Here is an 8,874-nt window from a genome sequence, read left to right on the forward strand (position 1 = left end):
TTATCTCATATGCATGATATGTTACATTTCCAGTCTAATTATTCGACTAAGTACAGTTCAATATTACATGATCAAGTATTTAGCTATCAGCCATTCAGATTATCAGATAAGTAAGTAAGTTTATGCACTCATTCTCAAACCCATATGAATATTTTCAGTAGTGTCAGGTGATGTGTTGTACTAAGGTGGAGAGTATAGTTGAGAGAGTATTCAAGGGATAAGTCTAAGCTTAAGAATTTGTAGTCGCAGAGCATAAGGCTTAGTCACTTCATCTTAGATGATATTTTGTAGACCTCGACTCATATTACAGAATTTTAGCCAGGATGTGATTTTCTTATTCAGCTATTTTATTCAGCCATGCAAAGACTCTTTGCTCCCTAAAGCGACGAGAACTCTCTAGAAAGAGTGTCAAAGAAAGGCTCCAGTTGAATATAAGTTTTCATCATAAGTTAGTCCACAAAATCAGTAATTTAATTTAGCAGTTAGGCGGATAATGTTTGTATGGTTGGGTTTCCCATCCGTCCAACTAGTCACACTATTCGAAGTCTCATAAATGTAACTATTCCAAGATCGAGCAACCATGCGATTACGAGTTCAGCAAAGTTAGGGTATCGTGCCTCAATTTCAGAACTTCAACATATAGTCACAATCCAATTTGTAGGTGCCCTGTGCATTATCTAAGTTTTTCCTTAGTATCTCAGCTAAGTCAGCATTCTTCACGGGACGTAATATCCCAAAGAGGAGATGTACTATAATCCTTGAGCTTTCATGACCTAAACCTTCCATCTTCTCTTTACATAGTGAATTTAGTTTGGAGTAGTGGGTACTCATAGATGGACCCTGAAGTTCCAATATCAGCCATAAGCCATGTATTCAGGGGCTCAGTTCTATTTATGATAATTAGTTCTTATATCACGTTTCAGGCTCAGTTATGTTCTCATGTTCCCGTTCATGCGTATTCAGTAAATAAGCTTGAGTTTGGGACCGGGGATTTTATATTCTTGAAAATCTCTCCTATGAAAAGAGTGAAGAGGTTGGCAAGAAGGGGAAGCTTAATCCCCAATATGTCGATCCTTACCGAATTCTCAACCATTTTAGAAAGGTAGCTTATGAGCTTGAGTTACCTTCAGACTTAGCTTTAGTACATCAAGTGTTTCACATCCCTTTGCTAAAGAAGTACATAGGTGACCCCACAATTATAGTCTATATAGAGAGCATAGACAAACGAACGGTCTTTTTCTTACGAAGAGATCCCAGTCAAAATCCTTGACTATCAAATTCACAGAATAAGGAACAAAAAAGTCCCTCTAGTCAAAGTTCTTTTGCGAAATTAGTCCATTGGGGGAGCTACTTGGGAAGCAGAAGCTGATATGCGAACCAAGTATCCTCACCTCTTCTCTGCAAAATTGGACTCAACCCAAGGTAATAAATTTTCTTTGAATTTACTCAGTCTCATGTTCAGATATAGCCACCAAGTTGGTATCAATTAATGTTTCATACTCAGTCATGTATTCATGAATCTGTTCAGTCATGTACTTATGCATCTGACATGCATGTCTAGAATATAAGCTCAGCTTATCAGTAATCTCAGTCATGCATTTATGAATCATGTTCAGCTATGTACTCATGTATTAGATATGCCTGTTCAGTATGATAATTAAGTACATCAGTAATTTTAGTCATTAAATCATACTTCAGTTGTGCATGTCCAGTGTCTAAATCCAGTCAATCAGTATTCTCAGTATAATCAATCTTATTCAAGGACGAATGTTCCCAAAGGGAGATATTGTAACATTCCGCAAGATCCTAAGCTCAACTCAGTCTTTTAAGCTAGCTAAGGGGTCCCAGACATAGAAAATTCTAGCTAAGTATTCAGACTTAGTATTATTTCAGCATTCATAAGTTGGCAACTCTATTTCACGACTCTTATGACCTTAAAGTATCGATCTTTAGATTGACTCATGATAAGGAATGTCAGTAGGTGTTCCCAAAAAGTTTTGTATTTTTCGGACCTTGTTTGAACTATGTTTAGGAATCCAAAATAGTGAATTGATCCGATCTCAGTGTGGCATGTCAGCCATCGCGTTGATTAATATTTTTCCAATTTCCAATGAACTGATGTGGACTCAACGTGGTGTGTGGGCTATTGCATTGATGCCAATGATGTAGTGTGCCATTCTATACGTCGATAATCCAGTATTTAGTTATTAAAAAGACGCATCCTTAGGGGTATTAGGGTTTTTTCCCACCTCTATTCAGCCTTAAAACGCGAGATTCATCCCTCATTGAGCAAAATATACTTACTTTCTCTCAAATTTCTCAAGAACAAGAACCCTAGGTGATTTAATTTCAAGGCCAAGGCTCAAGTTTTAACCATTTTTCTTCAAGAATTTAGCAACCAAGGTATGTCAAGTACTCATCAAATGGTTCCTTAGACCCTTGGAGTCCAAGAAACTCTTTTAAACTTCAAGTAGCTTGATTTCATGCTTTCCATGATTTTGATTCAAGAGTATTCATTATTATAATGTTGATTGGGTTTCTATTCCATGATTAAGTGCAAGATTTATGTAAAAACAACTATTATGTAAGTAGCATCATGTGAATTCATGTTAAAACCTTGAAATTGTGATGCTCATTTATTGATTAGTACTATGTGCATATTCAATGCCTTCTAAGTATTTGATGAGTTGTTCATGAGAGTTAAATAATGAACTTACATCATGTTAGTATGTATTCAAGTTCATGTCATGCAAGTGTTTGCTAGGATGTCCTAATGAAAGAATGAATGATGAGCAAGTAGTTATTTATCATGTTTCAAGATTATGTCATGTCTTATAATTTATGCTATCGAGTCCTAGGGGTATCTAATACCCTATAATTTAGCTGATTACCTAGAGCCACGGTCAGTCTCAGGATAGTATCAGTCATGTCAAGATCAGTAGTACTCTCAGTCAGTTACAAAACTCAGGAAAATCTCAGTAGACTCAGTATAAGTCTAGTTTAGTATTTAGTTCAAGCCTCAGTAAATTCAACCAGTTAACATAATTCAGTAGTATTTTGTCAGTCAATAAAACTCAGTGAACTCAATTCAGTTCAGTTAAATAGTATAATCAGTAATAGATAAGTCAAGCCTAGTATTAACTAGGAAGTAAGTTCAGTGTTTATTCAGATGAGAATAGGATTCAACACCGAGTTAACCCAGGGATGAGGGAGGATTTGACCCTTAGTAGTAATCCCTGCGTTATCGAACTACGTAGCCAGCGTAGGTTGAGATATATTCCTACCATACAAGGGTTGATACATATCTTACGAGTTTTTTTTTCGAGGGTTGGCAAAAGAGCTTCCTGTCAAAGAGGGTTAACTCACTGTTGTCTTTACCCGTGGCACGGTACTGACAACCTTCTAAATAGGGTTACAGGTTGGACCCTAATCTATTTAGTAAAAGGGCATGTCAGTTAGATTATTACTTCACATAGTGTCAGTTTCAGGTTCTAGTCTCAGAATAGAACTTAGTTCAGTTCTATAGATTCAGGACTATCAGATATGGTCACTCAGTTTGGTACAAAACTTAGTATCATTCCACAGGATCTAGACTGCCAGATGCAGTCACTCAGTTATCAACTACATAGTATCAATAAACTCAGATATCAATAAATTAATAATTCAGAGCTCAGTATCCAGTGTTATCAAAATCTCAGTTAGAGTTTACGTATTCACACATGTACTCTTATTTAGTTATATTTATGTCATTCAGTCATTGTTGTTCAAACATATGAACCCATGCATTTTAGACTACCTCACTTTGCATACCAGTACATTCAAAGTACTGATGCATACCTTTCTTTTGCACTATGATGCTTTATATCACAAGTTTAGATGCACGGGCTCCCGATCATACTTAGTAGTTCAGATATTCAGCTGACAGAGTTAGTGGTGACTCTAGTGGTGACTCCTCTTAGTTTGAGGACATGATAATTATTTCAGTTGTTCAGCTTATTTTAGTAGTTTAGAGTTAGTTAGGGACTTGTCCCATCAATTCCATATTTCAAATAGTTTAAAGGCTTTTTCAGACTAGAGTATTTATAGACAGATGTATCAGATTTGGTGTTTGTTATACCGTATTTAGTTTTATTATAGTATTGAACCTTATGGCATTTTCCACCTAATTTTTGCATAATTACAGTATTATTACTCAGTTATTACAGTAGGTACCAGTCATGGGTTAGCTGGTGGTCCTTCAGGATTTTGAACATCGTGTAGCATATAGGGTATAGACTCGAGGCGTTACACTAGCACCCTTGAACTTTGTGCTCTGGTACTAATTTTTTCATGACGCGAAACTGCCCCTAATCATAACACGATGCTTAGAACCACAAGTGATCCCAAACTAAACCATGAACTAGAATGATTCTTGGGCATCTTAATTAAATTAATTATATAAGCTAAATTTTCTGAATGGAAGCATAATCATAATAAAATTTAAATAAACATGATATTATAAAAGTTTACAATATGATAAATCTGAAGGAAGAACTTGAATTACATAAGTAACTTTGACTGACTGTCTATGAAGCCTCTACTATACTGAATTTAGGTGGCTGGGACATACCTCTAACTACCATAAATCAATACATAAGAATAATAAAAATGGAGTATGAACTACAAGTGACTAGATTCCCTGAATCAAGTGAACTCATCACCTACTGGCTAAAAGTTGAGAACTGCCTGACTCTGGTGTGTAGACTATATCTGGTACCTACATCATGAAGGAGTGTAGCTACAAATACATATATGTAGTTATTATTTTAAATGTATTAAATATTTAGGGACATGCACTAAGTCATGGAATTATTTCAAACATGCTTTACAACTTAGTATATAAGCTATTTTCTAAAATATGCATTTAAAACAAGGTCGTATGTGAAAGTGGTAAGTCATGGTAAAATTTATAAGGTCATGAGCTGAAAACATAAGTTAAGAAGTGGTAGAAATATGAATGATGTATGTAAATCTCATATAAAGATAGATATGCTGTAATATGTACTGAGGATCATGTATGAATACTAATCATGAAAATATGAACACGTAAGATAAATACAAGACCAAGTAAAGTATGTATTAAAATTATATGAATAACTGAATAACTGATATCCGAATAGTTGAATAACTATAAATCTAATTACTTGGTCAAGCAAACCTAAACAGGTACACACTGAGTACTAACTGAAACTGTAGGAGCTATCATGTAACTGACATAAACTATGTGAGCTATCATGGAGTCCAATGTCTGACCCATATTGAGGAGGGCTATTCTATCCTTGCCATCAAAGTAGAACCTGAACTGGAGTGATTGATTAACTGAGCCTATATTGGGCAAGGGGAAATACTATCTAGCGAGTCCCCTAAACCTATGATGGCACATAGTTTTTGAGAAATAGCATGCATTGAACCCACACTTTTCTCTTGGTGCTAAATCCTACTCCAAATTGAAAGACACTGAAACACAAGTTAGTGAATGCACTGATAACTAATTTGATCATATAAGGTAGTTTAAAATAAGTGCATGCCTAATCTAAAGAAATCATGAACATGTAAACTGATGTATTTAACATGAAATAATACTGGCAAGTTCATTATAAAAATGATGATCTGAATATTGCGATATAATAATGTTTCTGATTCACTTAGTACTTAAAATCTGTAAACATGAATAAACACATAGGTATCGGGTGTTCATAACTTGCCAACACTGAATGATACTTTAAATATGATAACATCATCTAAAACATGGGTAGGAAGCTAATTTAAATATCTATATGTTGGCCGTAACTTTTGACCTCAATATTAGATTAGGGCAAAATCGATATAGTTGGAAAGCTAATTCAATTTTCTATATGTTGGGTGGTCTTGAAGTTAAAGTTCTTAGTAGAAAAAAAGTTATGTTTGTTTGAATATGACTATAGTTATGTACATTACAAAAATTTAATCGCTAAGGGATGTTTTGACTAGTCTATAAGCTAGGAGCTATTTGAGGTCTTCATATATATTTAGGTCACTAATAAAACCACAAAAAATAAGGCTTGATCCTTGAATTCTTTACTGGTCAGGCTACAAGTCTTCATAAAGACTTATAATGTCTGGATACGTGTCGTATACTGGAGTCATAAACACTGGGTTGAATTATTTTGGATTACATACTAATGTGACTACAAATCCCTTCATACGACTCGTAGCCATTGATTATGAGTCGTAGTGAGTATTCGTAGTCACTGGACTTGAGTAGAGAGATTCACTAGAGTGGATACGACTCACTCATGATGAATCATCATGAGTGGTTATGAGTAATAATTCGTAGCCATGACAGTTTATCAGACCCTTCAGAGGAATACTTCATAACCTTTTTCCATGACCTAAGATTAAGATGATACTTGAAACATTGGAAAGCTAATTTTATGGTTGATATTTTAAGAGGTCTAGAGCTTGAAAAATTATGGGTATTACATTTTGTATAATAAAACACAAAGTCATAAGTTATACAATTTTCATACACACCAACACTAATATTTTTGCAAAAAAGATTTACACAACAAATTCATTCTTCAACATATGGATCTTTAAATCTATTCTATGCTAACTACTACTAATTTATCAAGTGGTGGAATATAATTTTGTCTTATTCTTAGAGGATCTTCATTGTCTCTAACATAGTCTTTCTTTGCCTTTAGTACTTCGTAATTCCATATGAGTGATGTGTATCTCAATCGATGAGATTCTGCTTTAAACCTATCCAAAGACACTGCAATTCCTTCACTCAGATACTCTGCATACCCCACATCGAATACTCTAAGTCCCTGAATAGTAAAGTAACTTGAGTTAACCAAAAAAGTTCAAAAATGCTATAAGGATGAACACATTATCCATACATGATCAAATTAAAAAAAAAAAATACTTACAAACTACTACTTACTTGCTGCATAATTTTTTACACATATTCAACCTCAAAAGGGTATTGGTTCATTATATATGTTTGTTGGCTCATATTATCTGTATGTACTTTGAGGTTTGTCAAGTCTGTACGTATAGTTTCTTTAAAAAATCCATAATCAAATAAGTATGTCAACAATATCAGCGCTAATTTATGAATCTCAGATGATGTTTCCCTATGCATCATCTTTGAAAAAGAGTCATATATGCGTATGTATATTTCCTTGATAATAATAACAATTAATACCCAGTAAAACTATTCACTATAATTTATAGGGAGCTATACCTCATTCACAAGATGCCATGTTAAATCATTGGTATGCTGAATCCCTTAATAATGTTGGTTATGGACTCTTTATTCTAGGAAATAACACATGATTGTGCATAGTCCTTCACCGTAGAAAGTACCATATCTGACACATCTAGATAATACCTATGGTACGTCTTTTGAATATATATTTTGAACAAGTAGTTTGCAGTTGTATATATGTATTGTTGAGCACATTGTATCTTGGATTTCTTGTGCAACTGATAGAAAATCATATCAATATATTGCTCAAAATTGAAAAATAAAGAAATAGTTTAGACTGCAAACAAAGGATGACATATCAACTTAATTATGTATACATAACAAATTTATTTCATTTCAATTTAGGATAGATATACAAATTAAATAAAATGTATAGTAATGTATATGTTCACATACATTGCAAATTAATGCATTATAACCTCTTAATCTATAGAAATGTATATGATAATCATATACATAATAATTTAATGAATTTTTAATGTATGTGATGTGCATATACATAACAGATTACTGTATTTGAATTTAATATACATAACAACTTAATGTATATGAAGTTCTTATACATAAAAAAAATAACGAATTGTGATGTAAATGAATTTCATATATAATCAATAAATCTCATATCGGTTTTATGTAATCAAATATGTTCTACCAAATAAAACACAAGACCATGTAGTCATTTCATATTAAATCTAGTCAAACCTATTTGCCTAACTATAAACCATTGAGTATTTACCTCGTCGTTTTAGCATGTATTCAATTGTGACTTCAAATAGAATCAGTATTTTGATTGTGGATAAGAAACGACAAAATCGAGTTCTGCAAACCCCGACTTGCTACTTTAGACCTATAGTGGTCATTTTCATTTTCCTGACATCATTAACATTTAGTAGTATAATAGACTAAAAAAGCATAAAGCAATTATGTGAAAAAAATAAGAACTTCTTGTTAATATGATATTTTAGTAGACCTCTATCCATTTCCTGCACAACTCAATTGATCCACTAGACATATCATTAGTGATTTTGAACCCATCAAATGCATAGTTCTATTTTAAATTATTAGGCTTAGCCTGATTTCCTTTTAAACTGGAACCAAACTATGTTAAGTACGACAACTTCAATATCCTCAATTTCTATCTAATCCTCTGAGCTAAGGTTTTCACAGTTTGATGTACAACCATGCTTATATTAGATAAATTTAGAGAAAACTAACTATCAAGGATTAAGAATTTATAGGACTTTGATTTAACTAGACTAACAGACTTCAGAGGAAGTGAATTCAGAGAGGCTGACATCCCTGCTATGAGTACGTCTATCGCATCTTGATGTAATTCAAAATTTGAACTTGAGAATTCATCCTGAAAAAATAAAATATTTGTTTATGTGTATGCATTGATGTAAACCAAAATGACAATGTGTAGGACATTTTACATATTCCAATACCTTAGCAGATAAGTGATTTTAGTATATATGTTTAGTGTATCATTCATGAATGTACATGGAAATTTTATCATATATATATATATATGGACATTATATATATATATATATATATATATATATATATATATATATATA

This window comes from Capsicum annuum, unplaced genomic scaffold (assembly GCF_002878395.1).
Source record: "Capsicum annuum cultivar UCD-10X-F1 unplaced genomic scaffold, UCD10Xv1.1 ctg1489, whole genome shotgun sequence".
Classification (NCBI taxonomy): Eukaryota; Viridiplantae; Streptophyta; class Magnoliopsida; order Solanales; family Solanaceae; genus Capsicum; species Capsicum annuum.